The sequence below is a fragment of the Sphaerodactylus townsendi genome, linkage group LG05 (genome assembly GCF_021028975.2).
Source record: "Sphaerodactylus townsendi isolate TG3544 linkage group LG05, MPM_Stown_v2.3, whole genome shotgun sequence".
Classification (NCBI taxonomy): domain Eukaryota; kingdom Metazoa; phylum Chordata; class Lepidosauria; order Squamata; family Sphaerodactylidae; genus Sphaerodactylus; species Sphaerodactylus townsendi.
Window position 1 is genome coordinate 67,268,798 of NC_059429.1, and position 10,560 is coordinate 67,279,357.

Here is a 10,560-nt window from a genome sequence, read left to right on the forward strand (position 1 = left end):
ACTTCTAAACATGAAATACTATATATTTATTGTAAGACTCTATTACTATTAGTAATGAAGTAATTGTTATATTTATTGTGTTACAATTCTAACTTGCAAACTGCTTCTAGATATTTTAGCTAAGCATAAATGTAAATTAATGGTAAAACTAAGACTTCAGACATGAAGTTGATTCAAAGGCCTGATGAGATGTCACAAAGCTCATCACGTTTACATGTTATATTAAGCATTTAAACAACACATAGAAACAAATGACTATTGGTGCCTTTAAAGTTTACCCTGACCACATGACACCCACTCTTTCATGAACATCTCCCATGTGATTGGTTAATATTTACAGGGACAGGAATTAAGTCATTTATTGTATGGATTTTGGTTTCTATCAGCAGGACTCATATGATTGGATATTGTCATTGTGGTTAATAGTGCTATCTTAAGCAAAGTTACACCCTTTTACGCCCACTGGGTTTAGAAGGGTGAAACTTTTAAGATTGTAGTATAAATTGAAATCATGTAAATGTTACCAGAGTCACATGGGAACCATTCCCATTTGGATCCCTTACAGCTCATTACCAACACAGCAAGTATTTACCAAATAACAACATTTAACAGTCTCTGTCCACAAGATTTACAGTGCCGTTCTATGTGACATTTCAGACTATAATAAATCTACAGAGAATTGTACTACTAATCTCAATCCTTACTATGGTATTTAGAAGATTTGAGATATTAAATCCACTTCAGAGAATGAACAGTTTTATTAGTACAACTGGGCACTTTACTGCTGCCAATCAATTAAGCTGTTTCCACAGAAGTTATCCTATGCAATGCTATAGCTCATGAAATTGTCAATTTCCAATAAACCAGCACCATAAAGGTTTTGCTATCTGAAGTATTCAGTAAACTATCATTCTAGCTAACTATGTTATATCAGTGATCAAACTGTTGTCCTGATGACCTCTCCTATAACCTCCATGTTTTCCTTACCACTACTTGGCTCTTGGGAATTTTATATCTGTTTAACACAAATTTATAGAAACAGGTTCAGATATGAAAATCTGTACTATGACTGCCAAAACTTTGAAAATGCATATTTTAAACAGTAAAATATTTTAATTAAATAAACAACGTGTAACCCCCCCATTCAGTAGATGTAATTACAATGTGCTTGCATACATGCTAAATATCTAGATCTCCAAACCTACCAAACTAATTTCATTCTATTTTTTTAATTGCTTCATTGTAATCCATCATCAGGACATACTTACCCATATTTTTGTGACTTAAATACCTTACGTGACTTAAATTTATGTGGAAACCTGAAGAGTAACTCATCACCAACTTGCAAGATCACACATATTATTAACTGTACCTTGCCTCCTAACAAGTGTCACCCTTCGTATTATTTTAATATAGGACAGACTACCAGCACAAAAGAAGTCAAATCAACCAAGAGTACTGCAGGTCTGCCCAGGTAAGACACCTTAGAAGTCAACAGGAATCCTCTCAGACCATCAGGAGAACCTTCGGCTGTACACAAATGGGGCAGCCTCATAAACTAGTCAGGAAAAAAAGGATGCGTAAGTATATAAACAAATACACAAGGAGTACGGAAGAAGTGGCATGAACTCTCCACGGGGCCTTGTCACCGATGGAGGGGAGCAGCTCTAGTAATTAGCAGCGAGGGGGGACAAGTTGGGCTTTTGCCACGTCTCCTCTGCGGCCTCCAACAACCAGAGGCAAAGAACAGGGCGAGGAGCCATAAATTATGAGAGGGCAGCGGGGGGGGGGGGGGGGGGGGCTCCATCAGAGCCAGCAACCCTGGAAAAAACAAACACAACAAGCAGAGGCACAACCCAGCCCAGCTCTTTTTCTCCAAGGTCTCCCACATGAACAAGGAGGCGAGCGCACAAACCTACCCGGGCTTCCCCTCTGTGGAACCAGAGCCGAGATTTCTGCGCCCTCAGAAACAAACAGGTCGCTTTTCCCTCCCGCGCCGGCGGCCCCTCTCCCCTTCCTGGCGTTTCTCGCTAAAAGGGGGGCATATTCATTCAGCCTTCGCAGCGCCGCCCTTCCAAAACGCAGCCCGCCGTCCCTTCACCGGATCCCTCCCCAAACAGAGGAAACCGGAGACGCTTCACACCGCCTGCCTGCAGGGGCCTGGGAAGGGGGGGGGGGGGTCTTGAAAGCGAGGCCGGCGCACACTCACCTCGAAAGGCAGAGGCGGCGGCGGCAGCAGGGCCTGCATTGCTGAAGGGACCCCTGAGTGCCGATCACTCCACTGTCGGGCGGGCCTCTCACGCAGCAGCAAGGTCCAGCACGACGCCTGCCCGGCCTCCCTCCGTCCCCAACAGCCAGGACTGCTGCCCGCTGCTGCCTGGTTCGCTCGCTGACTCCGAGGGCCGCCTTCGCTCTCGAGAACCAGCGCCCTCTAGCCGGCTTTACAGGCAGCGCACAGCACTGCGGCACCAGCGAGAATCCTGCCCAGGCTCCGAGGGCCGCAGCGAGGCAGGCCCGGCCCGTGGTATACGCGCGTAGGGTAGCCGACCTCCCTCGGTGGTTTCTTTCCGCTACCGAGGTGGGCTGTTTGTCTGGCGAGCATAATTTGGTTGGGGACCTGGTATACGAGAATACTACGCCAGGAGGTAGAGATGCGACTGGGGGTTGGGTATGAATACAGGGGTACGGACAACTAAGCTTACTGTATAAGGATGCATGCTACCACGCAAAGCACCCGAAGCAGGGATGCTGTTGGAAATCACAATAGGACTTCAGTTGCACTGAAATAACAATACTCCTTGGATTCCTTCAGAACTAATTTCTATTTGCTTTCTTCATTTAAACCCCACCTTCTCCCCTGCATTTTTATCCTGACAACCTTGTGAGATAGGGTAGGCTAAGAGTGTGACTGGCCCAAGGTCACCCAGCAAGGGTTCATGTCCTGGGATTTGACTCTGAGTCTCTTCATGTTGATATGTTCACATGTACTTTTATTTACTCAAGGCATAAATCTGCTTAAATCTGAATCCTACTTTGAGGTGAATGTGGTTTGAAACACTTATTTGGTCTGTACTTAATTAAATCATTGTGTTATCATTACTTTGGATAAGCCATGCTGCTATTGTCCTTTCTGTAAATTTGTCTAAGCATTCTTTTGCATGATAACTGTGGGAAATCATTACATTAAAACCAGTGGAATCATTTTTAGTGATTGCTCCTTAGCCACCGTCAGCTGGAATTTTTATCCATATGTTGTACAATACTGTGACTTGTCTGGAGCCTGATCTGCCTGCTAGTTACATCTGCACATGTATCACAACAGGAATCTGTTCCATAACCTGATTTCAAATCACCACCACAGAACTAGGCTTAATAACAATACGTAACAACGCCAATTTGTCAAGTCAGTTTACAGATATACCTGTAACAGTTTTGCATCCCTCCTGTAACAATCCTAAGGGGACTTGTTTACATATCTAATTATTATTCCAAATACATATAATGTTTTGTTGTTATAAAGAGATATGTTTCAAACTTTTCTGATGTATTAATTGTGAGGTAGGAGCCAAGAAGTCCCTGGTTCAAATCCTTGTACTATATAGCCTGAGCTATGAAATGAATAATACTGCCTTAAATGGGTGCTTTTAAAAACAATTGCTAAAACTGTTAAACATACAAATTGTTACATACAAGTGTTGTGTGTTGTGTGTACTATGTGTATTTGTTACACCAAAACAACCCACCTCTGGGAAAATAATACACTTGTCCTAGATGCAAGTATTACATGGAGAGAAACAGAAGGTCTTAGTTGCCCATGCCTTTGCTGCTAGAGGCGCAACTCAGTTCAGCCTTTTGCCAGGATTTGGAAAAGAAAAACATGTTGCATTTGCTGGGCAATCTCTCAACATGACCCCTTTCCAAGCAATGGCAGCAGAAAGAAGAGATAACAATTGTAAAGTCAGAAAACAAGGGTCACAGATCTTGGGGGATACAAACAAATAACACATATATAGGGGGAATGTCCAACCTGAGCTCCATAAAATATGGGCAAAAACATCAACATTACAGACTAGTGCCATTCTCTTTAGTATCCTGTCTGATAAATTGCTAAGTAAACAATAGTGACAATAAAAATTAAATCCATGTGTATCTGCCTTCTTCTTACAACCAGATTTGAAACCTTACTACCATCCTAGCCATACTTTCTTTCTATTTCTTTATTACTGTTATTGTACATGTTTGATTTATTTACTATAGTGGATATTTTCCATTGATTTCAATACATTTCTGCCTACAACAATTCCCACTGAACTAGTATGAAAATCTCAATTATAATTATAGCGCTCAACCAAAGGATCCTCCCTGCTAAATTTCAGGCAGATAGTAGAAATACATAAAATCTAAATTTTATAGACAGTTAACATCCCTGTTTGCAGCATAGAAACAGAGAATATATTTTCTAGATCAAAAAAGTAGAAGGGGACAGGTAATAGTTAACAAAAAGAGAAACTTAGTGTCTCATCTAGTTTGGCTGCAATCTGTCCATCTCTCTTTTGTTGCTGGCTATGATGCACAGACATGAAGATATTGTCCATCAGAGAGAGGTAATAATTTGGATTGTGAAAAGTATCAACAGAAATTGAAATGTACCTAGTATCAATCTGTCATGTCCCTCACCCCACCCCTGTCTGCAATGTTACCTCTCTGTATGCACATACAAACAAAATGTTTATCCCTGGGATGAGAAGGCACAGCCCTAAAGAGAACAGAACAGCAAGCAAACTGAAATCAATGCTGCTTGTATTGAATCAAATCACAGTCCTTCCCCCAAGTAAAAGAACCAGCAGTATGATACTATTATGGAAATGCTATTTTTCAGTTTGAACAAGTTATAATAATATTAAAGAAGAGGATAGCTGATAGTTTTGTAGTTGATATGCATATCTCACATAAGCAGAAAAAGGAAATAATTGTTTGGTCTGATGTTTAACTAAAGTACCATTGAATCTTCACTGGGATATTTGCTTGCAGTTAAATAATCCTGTGAAGTTTGCTGCATAAAAGACCAGAATTTAAGACAATCGTAACAGAGAAGTTGCAAGCCTTCCCTCCTTTATAAGTGCTTGTTTGCACCTGTATAGGTATGCTCAACACCCTTCTAGTTATATTAATTTTTGAATGTTTAAAATAACTTAGCCTGGACAGAAACCTGGTGTGTTCACAAACATTAGCTTCATCAGTATGCCAGGACTTAACTGTATTTATTTGACATATTTTTGCTCTGCAATCTATATGCTAAACAGCTTCTAGTAATAACTTTTGTAAAAGGTGACACAATACCGCTTGTTTGTCATGTCAGCAGTTACCAACAGTTACCAACAGGCATGCATTGATGGGCTATTAGGGCCAATAACCTACCCTGTTTCTCCGAAAATAAGACATCCCCTGAGAATAAGATGTAGTAGAGGTTTTGCTGAAGTGCTAAATATAAAACATCCCCCAAAAGTAAGTCGTAGCAAAGTTTTTGTTTGGAAGCATGCCCGTCGAACAGAACGCCAGAGCATGCAACTGTGGAGCGGAAAAATAAGACATCCCCTGAAAATAAGACATAGCGCATCTTTGGGAGCAAAAATTAATATAAGACACTGTTTTATTTTCAGAGAAACACAGGTATATACTGCATGTTGGCTCTCCGTACAATGTGAGGCCTGAATAGAAAAGGGGGTACCTGGTTTGGCATATATAGATGTGAATGAGGGGAGCTTATTTAACATACAACGAGCTGTTTTGGACATACAGCATACAGCAAGCTCTTTTAAACTCTTTTAACAAAATACAAGGCTTATAAACAATTAAAGGGTATGGAAAAAATAGAATAATCAAATAAAAAATTGTCATCTTGTACATATTGTCTTATAAGATTTTTTCCACTGAAGAAGTTGATTTGCCTCTCAGCTGAAGCAAAGACATTGTTTTCAACAAATTTAAAATGGAAGAACAACTTGGTAGAGCACCTTAGCTACTGTCATTTGCATTTGATGTAAGCAGGTGCAGGGAATTGGCATTAACTATCCCAAGTGCTGTCATTTCATTGGCAGTTGTGCCAGAGGCCCTCTGCCCAACTTCAATCTTTACCTATGTCAATTAAAAACTTGTCTAAACTGAAACTTTCCAGCCTGATGAGTTATCTTTAAATGCCCTTACAGTGATGCTCAAGGAGCTCAAGTATTCTATCCAGGGCTGGTTATCTTCTAGGAAGTCAGCAACCCTCAAGAATACAAGAATATGTTAAATAGTGTGTTGTGTCTCACTTCATGCAAGCAATTGTTATCAGTGCAACTAGATTTTTGTATGATGCAAAACAAAGATGTACATAAAACAGGTCTAAGAACCATAGTTGCCTTCTACCCACTGGCATAATGCCCATTGGGCAAGGTGGGCAGCTGCCCAGGGCATCACCTTGTGGGGGGCATCAAAATGCTGGGTTCGTTTTTGGGTATTTTTAGTGGTTTTCCATTTTTGGCCTGCAGGGGGCGCATTTTTAGGCTAGCGGCACCAAAATTTCAGCGTATCATCTGGAGACTGTCCTTATGCTACCCCCCAAGTTTGGTGAGGTTTGGTTCAGGGAGTCCAAAGTTATGGACTCCCAAAGGGGGTGCCCCTATCCCCCATTGTTTCCAATGGAAGCTGGTTGGAGATGAGGTTACAGTTTTGTGGGTCCATAACTTTGTCCCCCCTGAACCAAACTTCTACCAAACTTTAGAGCCGATTAGGGCAGTCTCCCTGATGAGATCCCGGAAGTTTTGAGACCGGTGACTCCAGAAATGTCCCCTCCACTATTACAGCCTTCATTTAACAGCAATGCAGAAAACTCAATGTCAGAATTAAAGATTCTTGGGCAAATTTCGGGACAGCCTAGAAGGGAGCGCATTCTTGATCGTGATTAGCACCACTGTAGGCCTTCAGGGTATCATCTTGAGACTGTCAAGATGGCACTTCCAATGTTTGCGTGCAGTTTGGTTCAGGGGGGGGCAAAGTTATGGACCCTCAAAAGGGTATCCCCCTTCTCCTTAGCAAAGAATGTGGGATGGGGTACTCCCTTTGAGGGTCCATAACTTTGGACCCCCTAAACCGAACTGCACCAAACATGCGGGGTCCCATCAGGACGGTTTCCACATGTTACCCTGAAATTTTGGTGCCAATACATCCAAAAAATGCGCCCCCTTCAGGAACATCCCAGAAATTTGCCCAAGAATCTTTGTTCTGCATTGAGTTTTCTGTATTGCTGTCAATGGGGGTTGCAGGCTGAGGGGGGCACATTTCTGAATGCACAGCCTCAAAACTTTCAAGGTCTCATCAGGAGACTGCCCTGATGATACCCCCCAGGTTTGGTGCAGTTTGGTTCAGGGGGGCCACAGTTATGGTTCAGGGGGGCCAAAGTCATCATCATCATCATCATTATTATTAATTATATTTGTATACCGCCCTACCCCCGAAGGGCTCATTACTGGGTCCCGGCCATCCTGGGTCATCTGCTTCTCCATGGTGCGATGAACCGGCTCTTGGAGGATTTAGAGGCTCCACCAGCTCATCCTCACCATAGGCACCTCGAGGAAGTGAGCCTGGTTGTGAAGCATCCAAGTTCACCAACTGTTCCCCTTCAACGTCCTCGTCTGGCCAACGGGCTTGTGCGCCCCTTTTGGGAGACTCGGAGTCAGAAGATTCTCGTTGGGGAAGCGCCATCTGGGTGGTTTTGGGTCGGGCCCCGTGCTCTGCCAATGGTTGGTCACCACGGGGCCTTCAAAATAACGATCCAGGAATCTTTCCATCGAGCCATGAGTCGTCCCGTGAATGGTGGACAAACCAATTTCCTTGGTCACCACTCTCATGACCGGTTTGTAATTCATGCAGCGGCGGGTGGTGAAATGTGTTTCCACCGAAACACAATCCATGGCAGCCCCACCACCAACATCATAGGATTCACGTTGCAATGGAATGCAACCTGTTGATAGGGTCGCCATCGAGGTAGCCTGTTCGACCTGCTCCTGCAACCCGAGGAAAGCAGCACTCTGGCTGAGACAAGGTTGGGATAAGGCAACCAAGGACAGAGGCTCTGCTTCTAGGTCCAAGTCCTGTTCAGACTCCTCTGGAACAGCTGGGTCAGGGGGAGAATAGACGGGACTCTCTATGGGGGCCTCCGTCCTAATCTCATATTCAGAGTTGAATGGACCCCTGAACCCCAGCTTATCAGGATCCGTGGAGGGGAGTCCATGGCGAGGCATCAGGTAACCTTGTACAGCAGTCAAAAGTTACACTGAAAGGTGAGACCTCGCATAATGTAACGAACTAGCAAAGTCCAGGCCAAAGTAGCCGTTCTCAGTTATGCTGGCAGTCTTAGTCAGATACAGGCAATGCGAGGTTTGAGAGCCTCAGAGCTCTGATAGTAGATTTTACACAGTGGCATTTCAAGTTCCCGCCAATACAGAATAAACAAAGCAAAAAATCAAAGCCATACAGAATAAACAAAGCATAGTTTCACACAGGCAAGTGGAGATAACCTACAAGCAAAAATCCCCATCCCAGACAGAAAGCCAGAAGCAGCCGGCAGCCACCTCCCAAGGACAGATCACACACTAACCACATCCTGACAGCTGTAAGATAAAGTTCAGTGGTGTTTCTCCTGGACCTTCCGCCTCAAAGCCACCATCCAGCACCAGAGCCACTGCTCACAGGATAAGTTCACAAATATCTTCACATAGGCCCCTGCCACTGGCCTCTACAGCCCGATCTGAAAGAGCATGATGTAGTCCAGGAGGGCTCGACAAAGCTCAGCAGAAGTCAGCACCCTTCCAGGCGCACCCAGCTCCATCGGCACCACCTCTCACTTGCAGCACCGATTCTCGCTGTCCCATGGAGGCCTCTGCCACTGGCCTTCGCTGCTTAATATGGCTGTGTTTTGTTCTGCCTTTGATGTTTGCCTCGGTGTTCTCGAGCATCAGTCGCTGCTGCATAGAGGCCCCTGCCACTGGCCTCTGGCTCTCTGCCCAGCGTGGTCTTTCCCAGACACTTTCAGCTGCCGTTGCCATCCCTGCAGCTGCTTGTGGAGCTTTCCCTCTCACTTGTTGCCCCATGGGGGACCCTGCCCCCATCGATTGGTATAGCAAGGACTGCTTTGCTGAGGACAATGGGTCGCCAGGTGCCATTCCTCCTGTCAGCTACTCAGTGTAAATGGCACACATAGCTGGTCATTCATGGAGCTTCCTAAAGGATGAACTGCTCCGGGAGACATCTTAGTTCCATGAGATTGATTGACTCTATAGAGGCCATGGCCCTCAGTTTACAACACCTGAGCAAGGTTGTTAACAAGAAGACATTTTGCAGGGCATTTGAGAGACAATGCACGATGTTGCCCATGCCTGAATAGCTCCGCGAGGGCTTAGGTATGATCTGGACTGGGCAGGTTTTTAGTAGGCTTAAATTTTAAAATTACTCTGTGTTTTAATTATAGTTATATTTAAGTAGAATTTTAAAATGTTTGTGCTTGTGTACTGCCCTGAGGCCGCCTTTGGTCAAGGAGGGTGGGATATAAACTTAATACTTTTAAAAAATTAGTACATTTGGGTAGCTGTCCATGTCGATCTGAAGAGGCAGAAAAATGTTTGACTGCAGTGGCATCTTTAAGAAAGCTTATAGCAAGAATAAAACATTGATTCATAGAAACTTAACACACACACATCCGCTTATATATTAAGCCACATTACTGTAGCACCATCTATGTGGGGCTGCCTTTGAAGACATCCTGAAGTCAGCCACACAGAATTCATAACTCCTGTGGCATGTCAACTGCACATATTTGTTCTGGGCACAATTCACCATGCTGGTTGTTACCTGTAGAACCCTTCACAGCCTATGGCCCTTAGACTTTTTGAACCATGTGTCAGCTAAATCCTTCAGATAGCCTTCTTTTAATAGCCTCTATTAGGATAGTCCTATGACGACAATTAGAGGAGGGATTTTTTGTGTTGTATGTCCAGGCCTCTGCAATGGCCAACCTAAGTGGGTATGAAGGATACTCACTAACATTTAAGAAGACATTCAGAATAGTTCAGAGGGCATTTGATGGAAAAACATCTGGTGGATTTGGCTGTTTTTTAAATCTGTGTATTGTTTTTATCTTGTAAATGGAGCGTTGTGTTGCTTTGGGATCCTTGGAATTTGTTGCATTGTTAGCCACCTTGGGTCTCAACAGTTTAGGCAGGAGATAAAATTTTAAATAAAGCTGCCAGTGCTACATAAGTTAAATTTTAATGATTTGCTTTAATGTTTAACTTCTAGAGATGCTACATAGTATCAGAGCTAAATACATTGCTATGTAATGCTAGATGTGGTTTACACCGATATTTGACATGAACAAATCAAGAAATATCTTTAATATCACTGACACACATTGAACTCTTTACTATCTAGTTCAGATGAAATGTATGATTGTTTTGATGATATGTCCCAGGAGACTGTTGGTCATAAACACCAACAGAGAACTAGGAAATTGTACAGTATTCT

At 43.3% G+C, this 10,560-nt stretch overlaps 1 protein-coding gene across 5 annotated transcripts in view; it reads right to left on the bottom strand.

The window, feature by feature from the left end:
* Positions 1-2,401, bottom strand: part of ZFYVE9 (zinc finger FYVE-type containing 9) — a 59,708-nt gene extending 57,307 nt beyond the window's left edge. For 3 of the 5 annotated variants that reach the window (XM_048498258.1, XM_048498261.1, XM_048498259.1), the window contains exon 1: positions 2,210-2,401. The gene's annotated coding sequence lies outside the window, so the exon portion shown is untranslated. Of the gene's footprint in view, positions 1-1,919; positions 2,096-2,209 lie in introns of those variants that run through there. The other 2 variants (XM_048498260.1, XM_048498262.1) reach the window with 1 other exon arrangement.
* Positions 2,402-10,560: the final 8,159 nt, after the last annotated feature.